Consider the following 12013-nt stretch of genomic DNA (forward strand, 5'->3'; position numbering starts at 1 on the left):
CGCTAGAGAAATGAAATGAGAAGTTCCGTTACAGATTAAAGTAATAAAAGTACCGTATATATATTTTTTACAACTAAGCATTTATGAATATTATAAATTACTTAACTTCTTTTATTAATTATACTTTTTTTCAAAAATCATATAAGAAAAAAAAGGAAGTTTAACTTGTACATGTACTTGTACTGTTTCAATTAAACGCAGCAACACTTTTATAACATTATCTTTTATTAAGTGAATTAAAGCATACTTAAACAAGCAATTTGAAATATTCTACGGATATATATGATATCTTTATAATAAAGTACGCCGAGACTTCAACGAAAATGTATCACTATTAATATAAGCTTACGGAAATATATATATATATATATATCAATGAAAAGTCTTTGATAAAGCCTCAATGTTGTATTTTTTTTAAATTCTTCTTAAAGTTAACTATATGTATTCATTATCAAAAAGTGCCTTGCACATTGTACAATCGAATCTTGACATACAAGCGACCTAAAACTAAATATAGGAAGGGTTGTGGATCTCAAGTACCTGGGTACAGTATAAGTACTCTTGTGTTATCCAAAAAGATGCTAGATCCGAATAGGCTTCGGGTACTCGAACGTTTACGCATCCTAAAAAGCTTATAGTATAGCGTAAGCCTATTTTTTTTTAAATAATATTATCTATATTGAGAGTAGCATCTGTATTAGTATTTGAGTATAGCTTCGATCGAAATTTACACAAACAGTTGTATCGCGCACGTCTTTGCAAGTGCATTTATTTATCGCTCAACCTTTTCTCTGAAAAGAAACATATATTAGACCAAAATCAGTTGACCAATTCTTCCCAACTATAGAATTATTATTCAATAGTTATAGAAAATTTTTAAAAGCTTAAAAGAAAAAAGAAGGTATTGAAGGAACAAATATAGAAAGTCGATAAAATGAGATATCAGTAGGATTTTTTTTTATTTTTTTGAATACTTTTTGAAAAATTTAGAATTTCTATATAAAAATAGAGGCATTTTCCGAATTCTATATTGAAGAAGGTTATTCAAATACAATAATAGTTTATTTAGAGAAAAAAAAAGAGTTTTAAAATATAAGAAAATTCTGAAATTATAAATATCTAGTTAAGTATATTATTTGGTTAAATAGTAATAAATACAAATCAATTACATTGGATATTGATAATTAGGCTGGTGATAATTTTCTTGGGTCTAAAATATTATCTACTTATTACAATTATTCATATATTGATCAACTTAATTGTATTTAATTTTGGATTTTTTATAACACGACCTTGTAATGCAAATTTATTCAATATTCAACCATAATGGATAATCAGTAGAGCGCTAAACCTCCCTTAAAATCGAATTAAGCTATGTATGTACCTCAATTTGTTCCGAAGTTATGGTCGATTATGTATTTTTTACTTTTTTGACGTTACAATATTTAATGGCCTGTTATTATGACCATATATATAATCTTCGTACCACGTTTGATTAAAATTGATCAGTAACTTTTGTCATAATCCTGACAATATTATCATGTGCAATTTTTCATGCATTCACACAATAAACTATTGAATGATGAATAACCATCCTGGTAGGTTGTGCGGGGGAACTGCTGAGGCCCGGGCCAGGTTAAACTCCAACCCCGCCGTGTTTCTAAGCATTGACAACCTCTTCTAATATGATATAATACACGCCAGCCTATGGATTGTGCAGGTGTTGTGCTTGGGTCCAATGAAGTTTAAATACCTCGGCCGTTTATTTATCAAGGAAACCTTATAATGTCCCAAAATACACGCCGGTCGGTAACTTGAAGCCCAAGAGTCATTGTTGGAGAAATTTAACCTGACTCAGGGGGAAAAAAATCACTTGCACAAACGGCGGGATGGGGCATATAATAGCAAATCAGAAAGAGTTCTTAATAGTTTTAGATCAGCCCTAAGATTGATTGTCTTATTAATCTTTTTTCCCTGTACCTTCAAGTCTTTTTTTTATCAGTCAGGTTTTTTTTTACCATACAAAAGTCTTAAGTACTGATACATCAGTCTTTTAGTCCTACGGTCCAAGCTATCTTTTTATTTTCTTCACTCATATGTAGGATTGAAGAAAATAACGACTAAGAAAATAACGAATGATAGCTCGAACTTATAATAATACATTGTAGTCACACATTTTCTACAGGTATCTCGTCTCTTTGTAAGATATTATGAATTATGATGTAACTTCAGAGACTGAAATGAAGTAGTTAGTAGTAATTAGGTAATTACAGCTGTAGTAGTTTCTACTAAAAATAAATAAGGACCGGTCTTAGGACTGACAAATTTTACTAGGATAGAACTGCAGTTGTTTTAGATTGATCTAACACTAGTCCTTGATATTTAGATACGCGGCAGAGTTTAAACAGCCGTGGGAACCAGCACTTTAGCTGTATAACTTGAGGGGCGTTGGTGTATTTTTGGATATTAGAAGGAGCCCTGTTTTTTATTATGTAATCCTTTTAACATAAGAATGCAAAATTGTTCATTATTTAAAAAAGAATCTATTTTTCTGTTTCAAACCATAACATCTTTTACAATATTTCATTTTGAGATAAATTTAATGATACTTATCTCTGAAATACTTTAAGATCTTATAAAATTTTGGTTAAAGAGACCATCTTATTATACAGAACATAAAATCTATATTTTTCAATGGTATGCTGCTTTTTGGGAGCAGTGATCAAGAGGATACCATCAGAAGAGAGATTTGAACCTACCTCCTCAACGATACAATCCTCATGTAAGGTATACTTCCTCGAAAACTGATAAGAGATCAATCTTCAATCTGCCTTCACTTAATGTTTCCCTTCCACACACTATTCTCATCCACATGGATCTTAAGCTCCTCAGAACGATAGAGATGAGTATCCAAACGTTTTATCATCATCACTGACGTGAATATTACTGTAACCCCGTGTAGCAGTTAAAGATTTCTTCAATACCTTCTCAATGGATTCTAGAGCCTTTCCATCCTTACTTTAATGCTGAGAGAGCATCCAGTTCTCTTGATTTCCGGTCTTTCCTTCCAAAAATTATTGCTTTCCTTCATCATGTTTTCACGGATATTTTCCAAGTCGGACCATGTGGATTCAAAGAAAGCGTCTTGCCAAAAGACATCCCTTAATTTCATAGGAACTCCGGATATGATTTATCAATAAATTTATTCAAATTAGTTGTACTAATGATAACTGTTACTACCCTTTATATATGCTGTAGAACTTGTGTTTAGAAAATTGAAGGGAATATTGGAACTAATTGAGGGAACAATATAAAGTTCAGTACTCTTTTCAGGCGTGCCTGGAGTGCGTGGTGTTAGTGATAGGTAAGGTTGATAATTTTGGTAAGAATACAAAAGTGTGGGAGGAGAAGAGAAGAAATACTTACGGCATCATTGATTAAATAATACACATCTTTTTCTATGCAGAACGTTATCATTCCCGTCTATATTATTCAATATTAATATAATATTAGATGCTGATAGTCGATAGAGAACTGAATAAAATGCCTAAAATAACGTCACCTTCTGTGTGGACTTCTGAAAATGGAGGCCCAGGAATTTATAAAATACTTACCGGATGAGGAACAGATGGCTTGTCGGATTTATCGATATAAATGTGCATTTAGTCCCCTGTCTAGAATTACACGCTACTTATTATCCTCATCTCATAACAAGGGTATGAATATTCCTCTAAAAAAGCAAGTTAACGATGAATACATCAAGTCAGACTTTAACTTTGATCTCACAAAGATGCTTATTGCATGTAATATAACCTTATCCATTGCTAATCATCCTACGTTCAAAAAATTTAAGTAGAAATACACGCGTAAATTCTACCCTTCCCGAGGAACCATCATTAAATTAATGGAGAATGTTGGTAATGATGTCATTCATAGAAATACCCCCATTGTAAATTATGAAGTTAAGATAATTTTCAGCATGTTTAGAGTCATCCACACCAAATTAAAAAATAGAACTCTGAATTTTGTACCATCTAATAGTAAGTATTCATTTTTTTTTAATCTAACCATAAAATATGATTCTATTTTAGCTAAAAATATCAAGAATTATGATGCACAACTCATTAAATTGCAAAAACAAGTGCTTAAATGGTCACAACAACGGAAGTAGTAGCTTTGGATGGTTAGCAATTAGTTTGTATGACATTAGTTTCTTCACTTAAAGACTTGGGTATGATCATTAGGTTTTCCAATATTACATAGTCAATAAAATATTACCTTTGTATCACCTAAGGATTAGCTATGGTTGATAAGCTCCAAGAAAAGGTGTTCAGAAAACTCATTGAAGGCAAAAACATGTGCTTAAATGGTCACAACAACGGGAGTAGGTAGTTACATAGAGTATAGCATTATAATGAGTAATTGTACGTATCCTTCATGATAATAGTAAGCTGTTATACAAGCATAAATAAGGGGGGGGATCTCTTTTGATGCCATTAATAAGGAGTAATATCGCCGGACATTACTACATAATTAGCTTTTGCACTAAATCTTTACGATGGATTTATTACTAACATTTTTTTTATTAGTATATTTATTGTCTAATTTTATGATTTTGACATATACTTTTTTATGAATATTATTTAAATCTCATCGGTAGATATATATCTATCCTTTGCAAAATTGTATATAGCAACTTCCACATGAAGAAGGGGGGTGATTATGTTTTTGATTAAACTCCACGTCTGGCTTGTGTTTTGTGACCTAAAGTTATGACATATTTAACTGAATTCATGTCAGAACAAGAAAATATTATTTGGCTCAATCTATTATTTCATTATTCTGTATTTATAATTTGTTGTTATTATTAGTTAAATGATTACAATTGTTTAATTTAGTACATTTAACATAAATGTATTATGGTTTATTTTTTAGTATGTAGATTATATTTAATTTAAGCCTTCTTTTTTTAAACTTGGAACTTCAAATATATTTCGAAATACTCTACTTTGTCGTTTTATTATTTATTATTCTGAGAATGTGGATCATAATGAATTACAATTTCATGGAGTGTGACGTTTTCAAATCTACTGTAACCTATAAAAAACGTATAAGTCAATTATACGTAGTACATCTTCATCAAACATTTTGCTAATAAATACTGTCGTTATACCCTCAAAAATCATAATAAAGGAGGCAGCTGATAATCACATCAGTATTTTAAACAATGATACCATAAGTCTTTCTCCCCCCTTCTCCTTGCACGCAGTTTTCTCTAAAGAATTATCAACTTTAGGTGATAGGTAAGGTTGTGCGAATCGGGTTATGCGCAAGCACGCCCGCAAATACTACTTCAACTATCTGGTTCCTCTGTTTTCTTTCGGACATAAACAAACCTATATTCATAAATCATACTTGATGGCCCATAGATAATTTCGAACATACTTATAAGATCTCTCAATTATAATTTTTTTAACATTACAACTTATCTGAAAATGTGCTACATATAAAATCTTTCCTTCACCAAAATATAGCTTTACTTGGTACTATTTAATCAAATTAATATTACCCGGAAAATGGCGTAATCTTAATTATAATTTATTGTATGATACAAATAGTATTAAATATTAATTGCCATAATATAAAACTTTGGTATATTAGTATAGAGAAGTACAATTAAGATTATTTGATGATGCAAATAAAATATGTGAAGTAAATATTAATGGAGAATAGTAGAAACGTCGAAGAATAATCAAAATAGTCTAAATGATTTAGTACCAAAGTGTGTTAACGTAAATAAAAAGTCATGTGGATTCAATATATATCGAAGAAGTGAAAGTTGAAGGAGATCGTGGAACAAGAGCCAAGAAAGATTGTTTAGACAGTGTGGTTTCCAATTTTCTCATAAGAATGGGAAAGTTTGTTTAGCAAAAAGCGTCGAATGCACAAGGTGTGGTAAGAGAGGCGACTATGCTAGAGTATGCAGGTGGTGTCTAAAAGAAAACTCTATTTCAATCAACTCTATTCAAAAATTTGAACTGAATAAATTACCCATCGATGTATTGAATGCCCATGGAAATTACTTTAAAAATATAATAGCTACATATGACAATGGTGCAATTTTATCTGTCGCTGGATCAAGAGTTCTAAGTAAATATCGATTCCAACCCAATTATATCGTTTAGAATATATCTTTAATTTAAATTATTTATTTACTTACACATGAAGGAAGAGGGATTGTTGTATACTATTAATACATAACTTCCCTATAAATAACTTTATAAATGTATATTATATTCTACAAATTTATCCAAGACAAAATATATTGTTCGTTTGAGTACATCAAATCCATCATTACGGGAAGTGTACTCGTAAGTTTTTAGTGACCACTGGCCATAAAGTATTAATAGATAAGTTTGGCACGAAATCTAAAGAATATAAATGAGGCACTTAATTAACAAATTATTTAAAAAATATTGTTGATATTTACGTGTTGACAATTAAATGATAACGGAACATTAATTCCCTTTGGTGATCAACAATTCCCTCAATTTCTTAGTACTTAGTTGGTACCTCCTTTTCGTATTGATGATATTCATCATACTAAAGACTCTCTCAGCATCACAATTAACAATATTTTTGTATACAAGTTATCACTTGTTGAGAGTTCCTTTAGTTTTGTGTAGCCAGGATTCTTTTGAAGCACTTCTTTTAACCTGGTCTTGAATAGCTCTTCCTTCAAATCTTGAATCAAATTTTCTACTATGGTTGTGCTGGTATGAAGAGGCAATCTTTCCTCAAGTGCAGTTATTCCAAATGGTATTTTCCAGTATAAATACGATTTCTTCTATTAAGGAATAGTTATTAATTACTTCTTGTGCTCTTCTGGTTGCTGCCAAATCTTCATCACGGCTGTGTAAATATTCTGTGAAGACGTCGAAAGGATAGTAGTAGTACTCCACTGCTTTTACCCAAGTTTTCTATCTTATTATAATTGGTGATGGAGGGAGGGAAATTTCGTAGGAAGCAGTAAATACTCTCTTTGAGATGATCCAGAATATTTAAAAGGATGTTAGACGACACAAATAACTTTGCTACATCCAAATTGAACTATGAACTGTTTAATTATCCTTCGTCTCCTTGAATCTTGTGTTTCTGGAAGACTTTTAAGTTATTGATGTGATAGGAAGTTTTGGAGTGGTGGATTACTTGCCATAAAGAACGAGATGGGCACGAGAACCCGCAAATACAGCAAGATATACTTATATTTTCCAAATCATAATTCCACACATCAGTACCTCCGTTGTTAGAACCCCATGAAAAAGGCACGTTTTCTTCGGCACGAGGATGATACACATGAGATAGCAGTAAGGGGAAGTTGTTTTGCTGATGATTAGTACAATACTAAGGAAAATTTGTTTAGAAGATGAAAGCGTACAAACGTCTTTTATTCGTTTTTTATATAATCTGTTTCAACCAATCAAATTCGTTCTTTTTCAACGATTCCAACAACCCTAGTTTTAGGAAGTAGTAATACATAAAAAATATTCCTGATATGCCAGTGCTCCATATTCTTTAGACTACGTTACTTTATACCTAATAAGGACAAATATTTACAAATTTTCTAGAATATCAGGAGTTAAAGTTTTAAACAAAGTAGCAAAGCCCATGTTATGAACAGCAGAAATATTTGTTTTCAAAATTTTCATATTTTGACCACTAAAGCTGCGACTATATTAAGGGAGGCATGCATCTTATTGTCAACATTAGTAAGTGTGAAATATAAAAAAATGAACATCAAAGTGCCTATCTAAATTTAGTAATACGGTAGATTCAATTAGTTACCTTGTAACTTTGAACAACTGCATTTAAGTGATTTATGATATTAAATATATTTTTTATTTAAATAATGGATATACATCATTGTCTTAATATTAGGTATATTTTTATGTTAATAAAACCATCAGTATTGCGAAGAAATACACAATTTTAATTCCATTCAGAGACAATCCTTCTTTTATATTAGCTAGCCGATAGTAAAGGACTCTAGGCAAAGAGTGGACACTCAAGGCAAGGAAGGTAGGATTTAGTAGTTCTCAATTCTGATTGGCTTAAAATTAGAAGCTGCTACATGTTCCACCAGCCACAAAACCAGTTTGAACAGGCCTTCTTTCCCCCCTTAGCGAAAAGATAATAATAAAGGGGAATAAGTCACAACAATAACACGATATTATATGTCAGTATTAGGAACATAGTCTTCCTTGTTTTTAGATTGAATTGTTTATTTTTCCCTTAACCGCCCACTCCTTCTCTAGAGTCCTTTAGCCGATAGTAATATTTTTCCAACCTCAACCGTAGCCAGCAAATATCAGTAGTAAGTTCCCTTTTTATGTGTTGAGGGATTCCTGGGCTTTATGGAGACCACGGACTATATGGAGACAGTTTTATTATTTAAATAGAACAACTAGTTCGAACTCATCGTCATATTATATTGCTAAATGAAGTTATGGGCTCTAGTGACTTTTTCGCCTTGTAACGTGTTTGTCCTGAGAATATATAAAGGGGGACTTACAGCAGAAGGAGGGAGGTGAGAGAAGTGAGGAGTTGGATCTGCATGGAAAGCCATTTCATTTATGGCCATTTGGATGGATCTCTCCTGCGGAACAATTGGATATATGGATCTGCATCCATCCATCATTCCCGTTCCTAGAAATATCCAATTAACACGTCTTCTGATACTCGTTTCAAGGGATCTTGACTCTTAAGGCGGTATCCTTTGAACAAGTATTTCACTCGGTCAGTGGATATTGTACCCTTTAATGGAAGAATTGTTGATTGTGCAAGTGACTCTTCATATCAAGGTCTGTGATAGTGACTTCTGATCTCGTTAATAATTGTCCCTATACATAAATTCCTCGAGATCATCTACAGAATCATCGTATACTTCTACATATAAGAACTAATGAGTTCCATTAAACGACAAAAATACCGAATGATAAATAGAGAGAGGTATCATCCTCCATCCGCAGCTCCTTCTTTTAAATTATTGAAATTATACTCCGCTTCGTCTCCTACTCTAACCAATCTATTCCATTAAGAGTCCTTCAGTGTCCTTGATGTATCTAATGAAATTACTCATCTCTGTCACATTTATATCAATTCTATTTATAAGTTGGACTTTTTTATATACAATCTAAACGGATAATTATAAAGCCTGGACACTTCAATCTCACGCTTGATTTCTTTATTACTACTCAGTCTCTTTTGTCTTTGGAAAACAAGTGCAAGATAATTCTAGACTCGTAAAGATAATATGCTTCTCTTTTCTTGATATTTTGGTCTACAATGCATATTCTATTCTGATATTACATTTACAATATGTCCAAAAATTGATGGTATTAAAAATATCCGGTTTATAGTAAAAAAAATTATTTTGGGTCGGAATAAAATGAAATTTTACTGATACAATCATAGGCAATATTGATTTTTTCTGATGCAATAATTTTCGATGATTGCATCATACATCAGTATGAAAGGGCTCAGATCTGCAGTTTATAGATTTCTATAAATTGTATGAAAATAAAGATGTTCGTATGCAGTTGTTGCTTTTATTTAGGAGCTGGAATGTAGAATTCCTAAATAAAAATATATCTTCACTTTCATGGGAATAAAAGTATTTCATTTTCCTCAAAGCTCCTTAAAATTACTATCATGTAAAGAACTCTATTTGAGTTAATCATCTGTTACTACGTGTCATGTTGTAATTAATGCATGTATGGCCATATTTATATTCTCCAAAAAAAATCCTGATCCAAAACGATATGCTAGAATGAAAATAATGTAGATCAATCTTTTTAACTCATCTACCTTGACTCTATTAAGATTTTTCTCTAGTATATGTAACATTTGATATAATGTCGCATATCTATCTGTATGAGAAAGAAGCTTGGTTAAGTCATATAAGTAGAGCAAGAGGAAAGTATAAAAAATAATTTGTTATCTAATCTCCAAATTTGGGTATTTATATATATAATTTATCAATACCATGTATGTCATCTGAAAAAAAAATACGGAACATTTGTCTGTAGTAGGTTGCGTTATTTTGAAGAAAAAAACATGAATAAATCCAAGGTAACTAGAAATACATAAATCAAATCAAACCCTATCAGTATTTTAGATATAAGATATTAACAGGAAGTCAAATTTCGATCAAAAAATTCAAATTACTCAGTGACATCATTTTTTTATAATATAAACTTTACTTAGAGATGTGATTTTCCACAAAATTTAAGTTGTCAGTCATAGTTAATATTTAAAATTTTATTTCCTATATTCCTGCTGGATGTTAAATGTTTACTTAATCAGTGCAACTCCATCTGATTAAAGGAACACTCAAAAAGTAACAAGCGTAGAATAATAGAATATCAAAAAAAATAATAGTTCACACATAAATATCATATAACTCAAGAAAATGTTAACTTTATTTTGTGTCGCCACTGTACGGTCAGGTTCATGTAACTAAACAATCAAATTTAATATTCATGGGAATTCTCTAATTGAGCAATTTGATTTACAAATTTACATCTATTTAAAAAAAAAAAATTACTAACAAATCAAGTATGGTAGGTCTTGCATCTTATTTTCATACTATATCCTTTTTTCGGGATATATGTACACCAATATCTTAAAATTAAGAATATGTGTATAATAAAAAACCATCAGTTAGGCAAAACAATCAATAATATATTTTGAATAAGTGTATATTATGTACTTTACATGAAACTTTCATGTGAAAAACATAAACTTACAATAAGATCTTAATTTGTCATTTAAAATGAATATTAAGTTCAATGTAGTTATCTTGCTACTTCAACCGAAGATAATACATTGAAAAAGCCTCTATTGCCTTGTGATTTAACTAATTTGAATAATACTTGGGAAATCAATTTTTTAAAGCATCTCACTTTTATATGGCTTAGAATAGTTTGTAATACAGGCAAATAATAGTTCTACAACTAATAATAGGAAGTTTTTTGAAATTTTTACTCGCCTGACAACAATCATAAAAAGGAAATATCATTTGCATATCCAACCGAATTAATAAATAAAATAAAATAAAAAATAATGGAGAACTCATAAATAGGGAATGTACATTTTGAAGAATATCATTGAAGTTTTATTATTTTTTCTATCAATACTAAAACAATCGTATTATTATTTTATTCCATTTCAACTATTTTTTTCTGTAAAAAACTTATAATTAGCTAATATGGCAAACATTTAATACTTTTATTTATTCGTGTGGAGATCAAAATTTTTGTGAGAGTAATATTCCAATATGGTGAAAGCAACTTGGCTGTTTAGAAGAAGATTCTCGACTCAATAATTTTGGGAATGGTAATGTTGTTCAGATATTTCAACAGAAGTCTACAGAGGTTAAGAGGTATATTGTTTATTTTGTAAAACACATAATCACTTAAAAGTTCCAAATAACTATATAATCTTTAATTAATTTATTTGCGTGGAGATCCTAGTCCTTCGCTAGAGTAATACTCCAATAAGGTGACACACAATCTAGTTGTTTCTAATGGGATTCCCGAAAAATACGTTTGGTATTGCGAGGATATTAAGATATTTCAATTGATGTCTACAGAAATTAAGAGGCCTCTTAGATTTAAAAAAAAACATAAATACTTAAAAGTTCCAAACAACTATTTATATATAATAGCAGAATTGAATGGTTCACTATAAAATGATTGCAGTATAAAGGTTGCGGAAAAAAAGTTGGTGTAATATGGTTGTGTTGTAACATCGTTATGTCCATTATCATTGTGAGACAAATACGTTGTTGGTAATATCCACCGATCTATATGATGGATGCTGAGCCTAAATATAATAAAAATGAGATTCACACTTCAGCTGTCACCATCCATTTTATGTATACATCTACATTTATGTTTATTAATCTATCTATGCTTTTATTAAGTGTAATTATAATTTTGTTTTAATGACT

The 12013-nt window shown here is 30.7% G+C and overlaps 1 long non-coding RNA gene and 1 pseudogene across 1 annotated transcript; both read right to left on the reverse strand.

Annotated features, from left to right (window-relative positions):
* Window positions 1-207: 207 nt before the first annotated feature.
* On the reverse strand, window positions 208-3187 carry LOC121128406 (uncharacterized; annotated as a pseudogene).
* Window positions 3188-6193: 3006 nt separating this feature from the next.
* Window positions 6194-6799, reverse strand: LOC121128249 (uncharacterized). Its single transcript, XR_005868113.2, has 2 exons — window positions 6491-6799; window positions 6194-6428 (listed from the first exon to the last, which is right to left on the reverse strand). It is a non-coding gene; the product is annotated as an uncharacterized lncRNA (long non-coding RNA).
* Between the last annotated feature and the right edge of the window lie 5214 nt (window positions 6800-12013).

Source organism: Lepeophtheirus salmonis, chromosome 13, assembly GCF_016086655.4.
Source record: "Lepeophtheirus salmonis chromosome 13, UVic_Lsal_1.4, whole genome shotgun sequence".
In the NCBI taxonomy this organism is placed as follows: Eukaryota; Metazoa; Arthropoda; class Copepoda; order Siphonostomatoida; family Caligidae; genus Lepeophtheirus; species Lepeophtheirus salmonis.